Genomic DNA, 16,016 nt, shown 5'->3' with positions numbered 1-16,016 from the left:
ACCTATCTGTCATGATTATTTTTAAATGATAAAATTAACATTGAATCTTGGCAAGTTACAATTTGGGGAACAACACTGTTTTCATACAAGGAAACTACACTTTACTTTCATAATTTGAAGTAAAGTAAACCACATCAACATTATTACTTGTTGAAGTGAATTTTTTCGCATGGGTACAATAAATGGGTTTCAATAATTTGCATACAATTAGATTGACCAATTTTTGATGTACAGTTTGATGAGACTGACAACTGTATACAGCCATGTAACTACTTCCAGAACAATGAAACACATAGTACAATTTCATCAGTGCCCAAATTTCTCTTATAGTCCTGACAAACTCCTCACCTGTGCACTGACATCTTGGAAACACTCATCTCTATCTGCCTTTAATTTGGGAAATCTCTTTTCCCAATGGTATTGAAATGATGATACCTACGCTCAGTTGATTTTTGTTATTTTAAAAATTTTTGACACAGTACAGGTCAGTGCTATACCTGAAAATTTAATTATCAGTCACTGATTGGTCAAATGTTTTGATTAATCACCTTGAGTGAGTAAAATGTCCACATTTTAACCAATGAATCTATGTATAGATCAAGTTTTGCATTTTCCCATGAATTTTATATTTTACTGAATCCTCTCATATTTTGCTTGCTTTGCATTCAACTTCAAGGTAAGTCATAAGTGTGTGGACTTTTGTCATTTCACATCTTCCCCTTTCTTGCATGCAACCTCCTACTCAGCTATGGTTGTGTACAGAGCTTGGTACTTAACCAGTGGTTTCCCTAGATTGTGTGTATAGTCACTTCATAAGTCAAGGATATAGGATAGTTATAAGCCTCTCTCAATGGCTTTTTTATTTTCTGGATCCTCCTGTTATATTTCTGGCTAGTCCTCTGTCCTGTCACTGCCCTACTAGAACCACAATCTCAGGTTAAGTGAGCTGCAGACTTTTCTTGTTTGCTATTTTTTCCAAGTGTTTTGTGCCATCTGGTCCAAATCAAATCAACCCACTCAAGCAGCTTTGTTTCTTTTCTTATGGCCAGATCTGCCTTGGTATATTGAAAAGCATACCAGCCAAGCTGGATTGGGGCATAAGAGTATTACTGGGCAATAGCATTATAGACTCCCTCAATTTACACTACAGATTCAGCAGTTTTTCAAGAATAATCATTTTGTAAACTGATTTTTACCTTTATTACATTTTCTAAACACTAAATGTTTGCATTTTTTTCCAAAGATAATTGCTCAACTGAAGGAGGCAGCTATCTTGATATCAGAAAGTGCTCATCACTAGATGAATGGATAAAAAAAGCTGTGGACACAAACAACAATGTTCCGATGATCAGATGGAAGGAAGCACAAAGGTGGGGGCAGGTAGACAAAAGGGAGTAAATGGGAACATCTGTAATAATATTAACAATAAAAATAAAGTAAAAAAAATAGCTACGGTACATTTACACAATGGAATAGTATGCAACTACAAAAAGAAGTAATTGTTATCTCTTGCTACAACATAGATGAAACTGTAGATTATTGTGCTACATGAAATAAGCCAGTCAGAGAAAGATAAACAACATATGATCTTGTATTTGTGGAATCTAATGAACAAAATAAACTGACAGCCGTCAGAGGGGAGGGAGGACTGGAAGAAAGGAGGTGAAGGGATTAGCCAAAGAACATATATGCATAACCTATAGAGGGAAGTGGAGCTGATGGTGGAGGGAGGTGGGCAAAAGAGGTATGGAGACATCTATAATAGTGTAAACAATAAAAATAAATAGTTCAGTTCATTAGATTCCACAAAAGAATGAATTATATGGTAATTGTCTTTCTCCGACTGGCTTATTTCACTTAGCATAATAATATCCAGGTCCAAAATAAAGACATATTCATATAGAGAGAGCAGCATGACAGCCTGGAGCAGTGGGAGGTTAGGGGGTGAAGGAGTTAAGCAAAAAGAAGGAAGAACTTATGAACATGGACAACAGTATGGTGATTGTGGGGAGGAGATATAAAGGGACTAAATGAATGGAAAAATATAATAAAAATAAAGTAATGTAAATGCAAAAATTAAATAAAAATAATGGATTAAAAAAATAACATAATGAAACTCTACTTGAAATGTTTTGAGAGGAAATGATTTTTAAACTCGATTTCTGTATTCTGCCATAAAAAAATTACAAATAGTCACTTAAAATTTAATCACTGAACATATTCTAGCAAGATGAATGTCTCTTCCAATATTTAACAAGATGTCAATAATTGAAAGAATGATGACAAAGGGAAATACTAGAACTCAATGTTTGTCTAGGTAGTCTCAATAGATAATATTAACACAAATTTAATCATTTCTTTTTTTTTTTCAGCTAACCTGTTTTCAATATAAATGGTTCCAGATGGAAAAAAAAAGAAAAGAAATCAAGAGTGGTATAAATTTCATGTCTCATTTAGATGGAATATGGATACATACTAACTCCAGAAATAAATGTCAGTACACATATAGCAATAAAATTTAAATGAAAAAAAATGTGTGTTAAAGTAGAACACATTCAACAAAAATGTAAAATACTTAAGTGTAAATATAAAAACTGTACTCTCTATGAGGTAAATTTTAACTAATAAACAAAGTAATAGAAAAACTGAAGAAATGAAAAGATACTCAGTTTTCAATACATTTAGAGTTAATGTCAAAATACCAGCTCTTCCTAACTTGATCTATATTTTAAATGGAATCACAGTAAAATCCCAGAAAATTATTTTGTGGATATGACAAACTGATTTTAATCTTTATGCAGAGAGCCATAGGATCCAAAATAGCCCATGTAATATGGAAGAAACATCACAAAGTTGGAGGACTAATGATATCCAACTTCTAGTCCTACTGTAAAGCTACAGAAATCAGGACAGTGTGGTAACAATGCAATAACAGACAAATAGATAAATGGAACAGAATAGAGAGCCCAGAAATAGACCCACACAGATGTATTCTGATCTTTGATAAAAGAACAAAGGGACTACAATGGAGGAAAGATAGTCTTTCTAACAATAGTGCTGGAACAACTGGATATCCATGGGTAAAAGAAATCAGTCTAGACACAAGCCTTAGACCTTCACTGATATTAACAAAAAATATATCATAGAATTAAATGTGAAATACAAAACTATAAAACTCCTAGAATATAGGAGAAAATCTAAATGAAGTGGATATTGTAATGACTTTTCAGATACTGCACTAAAGTCATGATCCAGGAAAGCAATAACTGATAGGTTGAACATCATTAAAATTAATGATTTCTACTCACAAAAAGCAATGTACAAAGACTAATACATCACCTAAGTTGATGTTAAGATGCATAATAATCAGTATGGATAGTGGTGATTTTAAGGGACTGAAATCTTTCAGTGGATCCATTTTTAATGGATTATTTATCTATTTACTGACATCAATAAGAGTCTAATTTAAAGATAGCTAAATTTAGGAATTTTAGAATTCAGTTTAGTTACATAACTTTCAGCAATTATATAGGATAAGTAACCAACACACAAAATGAAACAATATCTCTTTTAGTATAGAAAATTCTTTCCTAGCCCTTTAAATTAATCCCTGTCCCCAGTTTTTGTAAATACTTTCTGACTTCTAACACTAAGAGTTTTGTACCTCATAGATGTTTCATGCAGAAACTTTTTTGAGGGAACTAGTTTCAGTTATTTAGTACTTGTTTATGCAGTAGCTCCTTCCCCTTTTCCGCAGGGGCTATGTCCCAATACCCTCTGTGGATACCTGAAGCTGGTGATAGTACCAAATGCTATATGTTCTATGTTGTTTCCTGTACATACATACATATCTATGATAAAGTTTAATTCATAAATTAGGCACAGTAATAAATTACAAACTATAATAATAAACTAAAACAATTATAGTAATATGCTGTAACAGAAGTTATGTGAATGTGACATTATTCAATATAATAAAGGTAACTTTAACACAAGCACTGTGATATCATGATAGTCTATCTAATAACTTAAACGGCTACTAAGTGACAAACAGGCAGGTAGCATATATAGTGTGGATGTGCTGGACAAAGGGATGATTCACATCCTGGGCAAGATGGAGTGGTATGGTGTGAGATTTCATCACACTTCTCAGAGTGCCATATGATTTAAAACTTATGAATTATTTATTTCTGGAATTTTCTATTTGATTTTTTCAGCCTGAGGTTAGTCACAGGTAACTGAACTATGGAAAGTGAAATGGAAGATAATAGGGGACTACTGCATTTTCCATTAATATGTTGAAATTATTTATCTATTCATGTATATTGCTAATGTTTTCTCTTAGATCATTTAGCATATTTACCCCAATAATGTTAAAATCTTTGTCCAATAGTTTCAATAACTTAACCATGAATGGGTCTATTCCTGTTGACTCTTTTTTTCTCTTTTGAATGTGGTTAAAATTTTCCTGCTTTTCACATTTCTCATTACTTTTGATTATATGTGAACTATCAAATGTAAAAGAACAATGGAGGATTCATTAAATTCATTTGTCCCCAGAAAAAGGCACACACACCTATGTCAAACTGTTTATATGGGTAGGGAGCATGGTGGGCCAATCATATCTGTAGTTAACCTAGATTTTTTGCAGGTTTATTTACATTCAGTTTAACACTGACATTAGAAATGATGAGTAAAGTATCTTCATTTCCCTTTAAGCAGGGATCTGAATCTTTGATTCTACAGAAATCTTTGTACTTTGCATCTAAGCCATTTGGAAGTCTAGAATATCCTTCTCTTTGTTTTATATCATGATATCTAGACTTGGGGTTCTTGGATAATTCTCTTTACACAGAGAAACCTTCTTGAACTTGCTGGTCCTCAGGGGATTTCTCTTTGTCTTGCTATCTTGCTCCCCATCCCACTTGTGTTTATCTGCTCATGGTAGTGCACTTTACAAAAGTCCAGGGTACCTTGGAAAGATAGCTCTCATTTCTTCTCTATTCATTTTTATATTTCATATTAAATGGAGACTTCATGCAGCTGGGACAGTCTTTCTCAGCTTTCCTGCTGATCCTCAATCTTTTATGGCCACGATCTTGTAATCAGTAAAGGAACTGTACAGCTCATAGGGAGAATCAATCTTAGTGAGCTAGCTCTCCTACACAGTTTTCAACCTATACAGGTTACACTACATGCTCTGAAAAGGGCAGTGGAAAAGAGTTGGCAGGTGGGTGCTGGCTCAGTGTGTAATTATGGCTCCTTGCAATTCAAAGTCATCACTGTAGTCTTCTCACATTGATTAAAAGATGGGGTGATTTCTCCTTACAACTGTTTAGGTTTTATTCATCCCTCTTCCTGCTGAACTTCTAGGCTTTGAAAACAGCCAGCAATTGTTTATATAATGGAAAAGTATAGTATTATTCAAAACTTAATTTATTTAGTTTAGATTTTTTATTTTTATTACCATGATTATTTTTAGATATTGAAATTTTCTAATTTATCTGACTTATCCTCATTGTTAAACGGTGGTCATTAGTGAAGTTCTACATTCTTATTGAAAATGGAAAACCATAAAATCTACTCTTCATTATTCTTTAGGTTAAACTTAATTTTAGTGTAGAATACAAAAGGACGATTCTGAGCTACACAGGACAGGAGAAAAGTTCATGGCCATCTGTTTAATGATACTAGCCATGATCATTTTACTCCCTCATGTACACCATTTGTAATACATAAAGTTACACTGGCTAATGCACAGATGACCTCTTCCTATATGAGTGACTTCCAATTCAATAATGTGGATATCAACTTTCCTTATAGTGAGTATGTAAAATAGCCATTAAATCTATGCCGTATAGCAAGTTCCTAAGAGAAAGAATGAAAAGAAAACCTTACACACAGAGATTTAAGAAATAACAATTTTCACCTCATATATATAGTTTTGAACTCATTATGTTTATAACATATAAGATAAAATATTTCAAAAAGCTAAAATGTTTTGAATGACTTTCTTAATAATAATTCCATGAATATTATTTTCTTTAAAGAATGTTAAAATTTTTCCTTTAAAATTAGTTTTGTTATTTAGGGTTTTTGTTGTGGTTAGCCAGACAGTGCTCTGTACATGACAAAAACAGTATCTCAGAGGAAACTGGAACTTTTGGTCCTTTCAAATTCTTCTGCAGTCAAAGTTGTTCTAAGGAAATGTTAAATCGACCAAAAGCACTCTTCAAGTGTTCAAAGCATGATAGTTACTATTCCTGTTGGTTGTATTGTTTCTGAAATAGGAATATTTTTTCATCTCTGAAAGAAGTTTTCTACAGTAACAATGTTGATGAAATTACCATAGCTTACTTACTATTTGAATCATCAGTTTGTTTTGTGTTGTATTAGAGTAATATATTTAAAATACTATAGTTAAATTCACATGCTAATTATTTTAAATTTGATTTTTAAAAACCTTATCAACAAAATATTTTAAATATCCTCTAAATATATTCTAAAAATAAACTTTAGTTTCATATTCCTGTGTTGTGTCCAAAGCATTATTTTTCTGAGTATTGCATATTACTCTTAAGTGACTGAAATCCAGGGTGACAAGTTTAAAGAAATAATGAAAATATCTTGAAAAGTTAATGTTTTATATGCATATATCATACATATAAGTGATATTATTTATAACTGTATATAAAGTTTATTAAGTAAAGATTTGAACATTAAATGATATTCTTGAGTACTCCTATAAATTAGAGGGGAAATTGAATTATTTCATATCACAATATGCAGCATAACAAAGTTTTCCAAGACATCTGATTGGAGCATTTGCATGACATTATGAAAATTTACACTATAAATTGTACATTATACCATCTATAGATGACTCTACTCTGCAAATGACTTATAGAATAAAGTGTGTTTGGTCAAATACAGCAATATAAGGCAAAGTTCATGAGGGGTTAGGATTTTGCAGTGAAATAAAAAAAGAGAGCATTTATTTATTTATTTTTAAATATTTTATTTATTTATTTTTAGAGAGGGAAGGGAGGGAGAGAGAGAGAGAGAGAGAGAAACATCAATGTGCAGTTGCTGGGGGTCATGGCCTGCAACCCAGCCATATACCCTGACTGGGAATCGAACCTGTGACATTTTGGTTTGCAGCCCACGCTCAATACACTGAGCTACGCAAGCCAGGGCTGAGAGCATTTATTTTAAGCAAAAACTTTTATGCTCAATTCTATGCCCTCTTGTATGTTTGTATAATTTTTATTGTCATCAAATTTAAACTATTGTTAGAGTCCAAGAAAATTCTTAAGTCAATTTAAAAAGTATTAATTATGTCAAAATTTCAAAAAAGTTTAAGTGTAATAAGATATTATAACTATGGTATCATTTTTTCATTATATATCTCTTTGAATTCTGCAAAGTATATTCTTCTATATTACCCTAGGTTAATCAAATTATAATTTATATATTATATTCAATTGTTTTACTGTTTATTTTTTCAGTTTCTACTTTTTTCAAAATATCTATGACATAGACTAAATTATTAAAAGAAATTTTATGAAAGTAATCAGATTCAATTGAATTTTATGTAAAGCCTGGTCAGAATATTACCCATATAAATTTCATCTGGACCTAGAAATTATATAATTTTAAAGACCCAAATCATCAACCAATATGTTAATATGACATCTATCTCATTGCAAAGAAATTTTTTATATAAAAATAACAATACTTTCTTATACATATACTAAAAAGTATATGTGTAACAGTAAAAAATTAGTTGCAAATATTTTATATTTATTTTGCATATAAAATAAAAGTGCCAATAACATTTTTAGTATATATCAAACATAGGATTCCTGTCTGGAAAAAGTCCAGCCATTTTTAATATAATGACAATGGTTTGCATGACTTCAGTGCAACCTGGCAGTCAAGGAGAGTGGACTGGAATGCATACGTGTGAACAATGATGACTGCATTGTACTAGTCAGTGGGGGTGGTAGAAGCCATTGAGGGAGAATGTGTACTGTGTGACCATCACATTCAAAATGACTAAGTAGAGCAACAAATATGTATCAAATTTTGCAAAAAGATCGAACATTCCTCTATAGAAACTATTCATATGATACAGAAAGCCACAGCTATGTGCAACTGATGATTGACAGCTTCATCATGACAACATGCCCACTCATGCATCATGACTTGTGCAGATTTTTTGGTGAAACATCAAATCACCCAGGTGACTAAACCCTTCTATAGCCCGGATGTTCCACACTGTGACTTTTGGGTTTTTCCAAAACTAAAATCACCTCTGAAAAGGAAGAGATTTCAGAAGTTGATGAAATCCAGGAAAATACAACAGGGCAGCTGATTGCATTTGGGAAACTGTGTGAGGTCCCAAAGTGCCTACTTTGAAGAGAGCTGAGGCATCATTATCCTATGTACAATGTTTCTTATATCTTCTTCAATAAATGTCTCTATTTTTTAATATTACATAGCTGGATACCTTCTGGATAGACCTTTATGTAATATGGCACAATGTATAATAATGTAATTTTACATGCAATGTACTATGTAAAATGCATATAAAATTGTATGTTTATATGATACATATATATGTATGTATGCATATATTATTTATGTCAAATAGAATAACATTTATATTTATAGTTATTTCCTTTATCCTCACATTTCACACTACCAGCCAAGGATAACTTTAGTGTTTAGAATTCATTAAGATATGTTTTGGCTGGTGTGGCTCAGTAGTTTGAGTGCCAGCCTGAGAACCAAAGGGTCACCCATTCAATTTCCAGTCGGGGCACATGCCTGAGTTGCAGGCTGGGTCCCCAGTGGAGGGTGCACGAGAGGCAACCACTCATTAATGCTTCTCTTCCTCTCTTTCTCCCCACCTTCCTCTCTGTCTAAAAATAAATAAAATCTCTAAACAGTAAAATTAGTGCCATTTTTCTTCTTGTTACATTTCCTGTTTTAGAATATTGTCACACAGTTTATACACATAACTAACAAAAAAACAATATTCAGTCAAAATAGATGACTTATAGGTGATGGTTAATTCAAATCATTAAAAAGCAGAAAAAAACTCACTACTGTCAGTTGTAATTAGACAAATTTGACAAAATCTGACAACATGTTATGAGACAATTTTCCCATAGATTTTGATAGTCTATTTGTGCTACCTTAGTTGGTTTATTTGACCAAACATCATTTTATTATTTAAGTAAATTAGAACATATAACAAACTGCATTTTTAAAGATTATACCCACACACAAGCACACGCATACTTGCGTGTATCTGTGAATAAAATAAAATGATAGCAGTGGGCCCAAATTTTCTTTTTAGACCCTGGATAGTTATACTAGAGAGAGCCTAACTCCAGAGTCCTCTATTTGTCTGCTTTCTATTAGAATAAAAATATGGCCTTCCTGAATAACAAATCAGTGTAAAATTCTTTCTAAAAGTCTCTGGAAGAAAATGGGAAGAACACATAAATCACTTATTTTAGTCTAGGAAAGACATATTTTTTAAGCTGTGAGCTGAATAAGCTAAGGCTTTTGCTTTTGTTTAATTTTATATAGAACACCATTTTTATGGAAATGAATGATAGTGTAAGTTTATTCATATTTTGATTTTGGCAGGTATTTTCCTGAAAATGACTGAAGTGCACCACTTTCAGAAAAATAATTGGTACTATTTGTTTCCAATAATGAAATTTGAGTGTTAAAATGAAAATTGAAATTTTGGAAAACATATACATCACTGAAGGTTTATAAGTTTACTAGTTCTTAAACTGCTTTAAAATGAGATCATTGGTGATTTTAACAAATGCAATGACTTATACTGAATAATGAAATATGTCCATCTATAAAAGCTTGGTACATATCAGTGAGTTAATATTCCCTAAATGACCAGGGTATGATCTTGGGTAATAATACATAGGTGGAAGTCCATTCAAAATTCAAGATAGACCAATAGGATATAATTTAATTAACAATTTTAATACCATTCTTTCATATTTTATACTTCAGTTACTTTTAATAAATGACCATTTATCAAAGTTTATGTATTATCTAAGTATAGTCACAATTCACTGGAAAGGCTACTAACACATTTTATGCTTTTCCAATTACATAATTCTTTTTCCTTCTAGCTTTATTGAAGTATGATTGACAAATAAAAATAGTGTATATTTAAGGTATATAATCTGATGTTTGTTATACATCTACATTGTGAATAGACCAATATAAATAGTATTTTTGGTCTTTTATTTTGGCTCCAAAATTTCACTCATGGAAATTGATGGCAAAGTTACACCTGCAAAAATATTACTAACAAGGCTATTTATGGTGTCATAACTTATAAAATAATAATGTAATTATACTGCAAATATAAATATAATGTTTTATAAGATAAAGCAAATGAGTAAATACATTATTGTAGCTGGCACCCTAGATTTTGGCAGGAGAGAAAGGAGAAAAGTATAAGTTTAAGAAAAAAATAATCCTGTAGTCTTTAATTTGAATTGAAGGTATCATTGTATGCAGATGATGTATCATAAAATTGTGCACTTTATAATTTTATTAAGAAATGTCACTGCAATACATTTAATTAAAATTAAAATGTAAAAATTTATCTTTAAAAATAAGGTTTTGTTGCTTTTTTAAAAGATATTATTATCACAAAACCAACCTTGTCTTTATACCTACCTAGAATGTCAATATCTATAAATACCATTTCTCATTTAAAAAGTCTTATTTATTTGTGAATTAGTTGATTTTCAAGGCTTGAGTTGGAAATACCCAAGATGAGCCTGAAATATGTTGTAATTACCAAAAGCAAGGGTGCTTGTAAATATTACTAAGTACTTATTAAGCTGGCTTAGCAAATAACTTAAAGCAGTCACCTGGCTGATGATGGGCCATCTTAGCATTGGTATGATTAGTGACAATGGACTAAACACTTTAAATACATAATACCAATGAGGGCATAATGTATTTTTAAAATAGAAACAAACAGTTCACTCACACCTCTGGATGATGCTAGACAGCCAAATTAGTATTTTTAAAACTGACTATAAAAGAAAATATCAAGTATCAATCTTTACCTTCATATAGGAATTTAATTAAATTGTTAATAAAGGGAAGTGTTAAAGCAGTACCTGACTCAGAGATAAAGAAGGAATGATAGTATTAGAACATTCACTATAAATGCAATGATTAATCTACACAATAGTCATCAGTGATTGCTAATGTCTCAAAACATAAAATACTGAGGCATTATTTGCAACCTAACAGAAGCACAGAATAGAGTTATGAAAATATCTTGAAACTGAGTAACAATGAGTCTGTGGACCTTACTGAAAAGATTATCCTTTCTCCACTGAATTGCTTTTGCTCTTTTGCCAAATAGCAGTTGACTATACCTGTGCAGCTCTATTTGTAAACTATTCTGTTCTATTGGCCCTTTTTTCTCTATCACACTGTATTGATTTCTGTAGATGTATAAAAAGTCTTGAAATTGGGCAATCTGAGTCCCTCAACCTTCTTCTTCTTCATTGTTTTGCTAGTTATTCTAAGTCTTTTATCTCTCCATAAATTTTCAGAATTAGGTTGTCAGTATTTATTAATGGTTTTGGGGGAATATTGAATAATATTTCACAGATTTTATAAAACATGTGTGAGATAATTGACATCTTCACAAAACTGAACCCTTGAATTTATAAACATGGGACATCTCTTTTATGATTTTTTTATTTCTTCCTTCAGAGTTTTGTAATATTCAGCATATAGAGCCTCTTTCTCTATATATTCTGTTAGACTTGTACCTGAGTATTTAATTTTGAGGAAGCTATTTGTATTGTATTTTACTTTTCAATTTCCATGTCTTCATTTCCAACATACAGAAAGTGATTGATTTGTGAATGTGTAACTTGTGTTCTGTGACCTTCCTAAACTAACTTAATGTTACAATAGACTTAATAGGATTTTATACACAGAAAAACATGCTATATGATTATAGAAACAATTTTATTTTTTCCTTTTTCAATATGTATACTTTTTATTTCCTTTACTTGTTTCATTTTAGTGGCTAAATTTACTGATACTATGTTGAATAAGTGGTGAAGGCAACATCCTTGTCATTTTCCTAATATTAGGAGAAAGGCATTTAATCTTTTACCATTAAATATAATGTTAACTGTGGTATTTTTATAGGGACTTTTGGTACTAAATTGAGGAAGTTTCCCTCTATTTTTTTCCCCTGACAGGTTTTAGTCTGAATGGGTCTTCCATTTCATCAAACAATTTTTATGCATTGATTGGAAAGATCATGTGATTTAAAAAAAATATTAACACTAATACAGTAGATTATATTGATTTTCAAAATTTGACCCAGGCTTGTGTCACTGGAGTAAATTCCATTTGTTTGATAATAGTAGATAGTATAATTTTATATAATTCATACATATGAACACAAATATATATGAATTATATATTTTGTTATACATTTTGTTAAGGATTTTTGTGTTTCTGTTCATGGGGATGTTGGACTGTAATTTCTATTCCCTTTTCATTGTCTGGTGCTAGTCTCAGAGTAATATCAACTTTACAAAAATCAGTTGGAAAGGTTCCCCATTTAATTTAATGGCATATTAAATGACATTATATAAGTTTTATTATTTTATGGTAAAATAATTTAAAACATTTCATTAATCTTTTAAAAAAGTAATTGCATTTTAGAGTCATATGATGGAATAATGTAATAATATGCTTTATTGAACTTGGCTGAAAATAATTCTAGTTTAGGAAACAGAAGATGGACAAGTAGGTGATTGCCCAAGTTGAAAATTTTTTAATTTTGATAATGTGTAGAGTGTGGTTTATTGTGTCTCTCTCTCTCTACTTTCTAACATATTTAATCTTTTAACATGAAGTTTTATCATCCAACTTCTTATACTATTACCTTTTAGCTAGTTTATAATTTATTGGCTAGGATTGTATCAGTTGTCTAAATTGAAACAGTTGTTGTATATTTGTTTGAAATGCAATGTGATTTCTGAAATAATTTTTCACTGTACAACCTTTTTAAAAATTATCCTCCAAATGTATTCAACACAATTATGGAAGCAGTGGGCCACATGGCATCTGTTGTGTGTGTTTTATTTTTTTTAAAGGCCATTCAATTTCTTCTCATCTGCTGTCACCTTCTTGGAACAAGAATAAACATGACAGACTTGTGGTTAGAGCACATGGGAAAAAGAACTTGTCAGTCATTCTCAAGATTCTACTTGTGTCTCAGTACACAGAAGAGCCTGGCTTGTTATGAAGACATTTTTTAATATTATAATTTTTAACTAGAAGTATACACAGCATTTTATATGATTAGGGATTTTTATATGAATCATATAACATATTATTTTATTGTTCCTCCTTTTTAAAATACTTCAAACCTATAGATTGATAAAAAGAAACAAAACAAATAAATAAAAATCTAAGAGAGAATGAATAAGGAATTTGGGGTGTAGTCCTAGCTTAGCCAAGCAAACATTGTGTTTCTGCAGCAAGACTAGCCAATTTCTCTCCATTTGTTTACTCACACAGTGCAGGGTAGTAATAATAAATAAATAAATATTATTGGAGAACAGGACAATACTCCAAATTACACAGGAAAAAATATTAACATATGAATATGCAATAAGAAAGGGATTGTTGAAACCAATTAGAAAATAGGACTAGATTAATAAGAAATGTTTGCCAAAGTTTTAATCAGTAAAGCTGCTTTGATTTACATGTTTAAACACAATTTACATATGATTTTCTTTCAAACTAACCATAAACAATTGAAAGGCAAAAATCAGAAAGCCATGATTAGTAAAAACAAAACAATGACTAAAATCATTATCTTTCAGGAGAAAAAAGTGAAATTAAATACCTATATTTGTATCAGGTACTGGAATTTAATATCAGGTTACTTTTCTTCCTCTTTAGATATATATTTTTTATGTATCTAATAGCCATGATTTGTTTTGTGAAATGCATAAAGTAGAAATTAGGAATAGAATATTAAATAGAAAACATGCTGCAGAATTTTATTTAACAGGCTTGGCTATGTTCACTGAGAGAAAAGTTATTTAAAAATCTGTTTAGTTTTAACTCTGTGATAAAACATTTCTAAAATCCAGTGTTTTATCAATATTTAATTTCACCATATTTATAAAACAATAATAATTATTAGAATATAATTATCTTCTGCACATATCTAGGAAGCTACTAATATGATTTTACTAAGGGAAGATGACTGAAGATACATGTGTCTATATTTAATTTTATAAATTATATATTGATAGGTTAAAAATATACCTGTGTGCTAATCCCTGTTATCATTATACTGATCACAAAGGCTCTAACAACAATTATATTATATACAATTGATCAGAAATATGCCCCAAACTTAGTATAATACTATCAATTATGCAGTGATTACATATACTTGTGAAAATATGAATAATATAGAGTTACAAATACTACTTTTAAAATATCTGAAGCCCCTGTAGTAGTTTTTGAAACAAGATAGGGTTGTATGTGTGGCAATGTGAAGACAGAACATGTACATTCTATGCTCTGTGTATGTGGCATCATCTATCTGCTGTACTTTTGTAAATTTTACTAAATACTTTCATTTTTTATCAGAAAATATAGAAACTAAAGTGACTTTTTTCAAGTTGTAATTATATAATACAGCTCTTATATTTCACAGCTTTGGGGCCTCTCTGTTTCAGTTAAAATAAAATACAGAATAATTATAATGACCAGCATGTTCTCTCATGACCTGATACACATTTTTTCTTTTAGAAGGAATTCCAAATGGATCATCTACCTTAGATATCAATTTGACAATTTTTAGAAAGCTAAACAAACAATTACCACTTGAAATAGCAATTCCATGCTTACTAGGCATCTACTCATGAAGAATGAAAGTGTATGCCTATACAAAGACAACAACACAATTATTTATGTCATCTTGTTTCTTAATGACTAAAAACTGGAAAAAAACACAGATGTCTGTCAGCCAGCTAATGGATGAACAATTTTAGTACATCTATACACTATTATACTAATCTGAAGTATGAAAAGAGCAAACTGTTGATGCACCCAAAACATGGAAGAAACTTAGACAGATTTCTTGGGGGAAAAAAAACAGATTTCAAACACCATGTAATGCATGATTTTATTCATATGACATTTTGGAAAAAGAAAAAAACAAGAAGGATGGAGGAAAAAAGATCAGTGATTGTTAGGGGTTGAGAGGTAGGGCCAAGAATTGACTGCAAATGGTCAATACAAATAGTTGTGATGTGAACCCAATGTTCTATACAGTTCTATAATGTAATGGAGGATTCAAGTGGTCATGGATGCATGCTTCTATGCATTTGTTTAATCTCATAGATATTTACACCACAAAGAGTAAATTTTAATTGGCATACATTTTTTTTACTCCTTACCTGAGGACTTTTTTAAAAGTTGATTTTAGAGATAGGGAAGAGGGAAGCAGAAGAGGAGAAAGAGGGGGCGGAGAGAGAGACAGACAGATGGAGACTGATGTGAGAGAAACAATAATCGGTTGTCTCTCATACCAGCTCAGAGCAAGGATGGAACCAGCAACCTAGATATGTATGCTGACTGGAAATCAAACCTGCAGTCTTTTTGGTGTAGGAGACGCCGTCCTCCAACCAACTGGGCCACCAGCCAAGACCCTTCTATGTTCACTTCCTTTTTGACTGAAGGAGAACAAAGTTTTGTCACCCCAAAATATGCATTTAGTGATATTGAGTTTGGTTATTAAGAAACAAAAGACTCAGAAAGAACATCTTAATATAGGAGAAAAGGCCACAATCATTAAACAAATAACCAAGATGAAGCCATGCCAGGCTCAGAGCTGGCTATTGCAACCAGATGCAGAACTTGGTTAATCAGTCATGAGATCAGACAACAAG

This window comes from Phyllostomus hastatus, unplaced genomic scaffold (assembly GCF_019186645.2).
Source record: "Phyllostomus hastatus isolate PE091 unplaced genomic scaffold, TTU_PhHast_1.1 phas_contig_62, whole genome shotgun sequence".
In the NCBI taxonomy this organism is placed as follows: domain Eukaryota; kingdom Metazoa; phylum Chordata; class Mammalia; order Chiroptera; family Phyllostomidae; genus Phyllostomus; species Phyllostomus hastatus.
Note: the sequence above shows the minus strand (reverse complement) of the source record.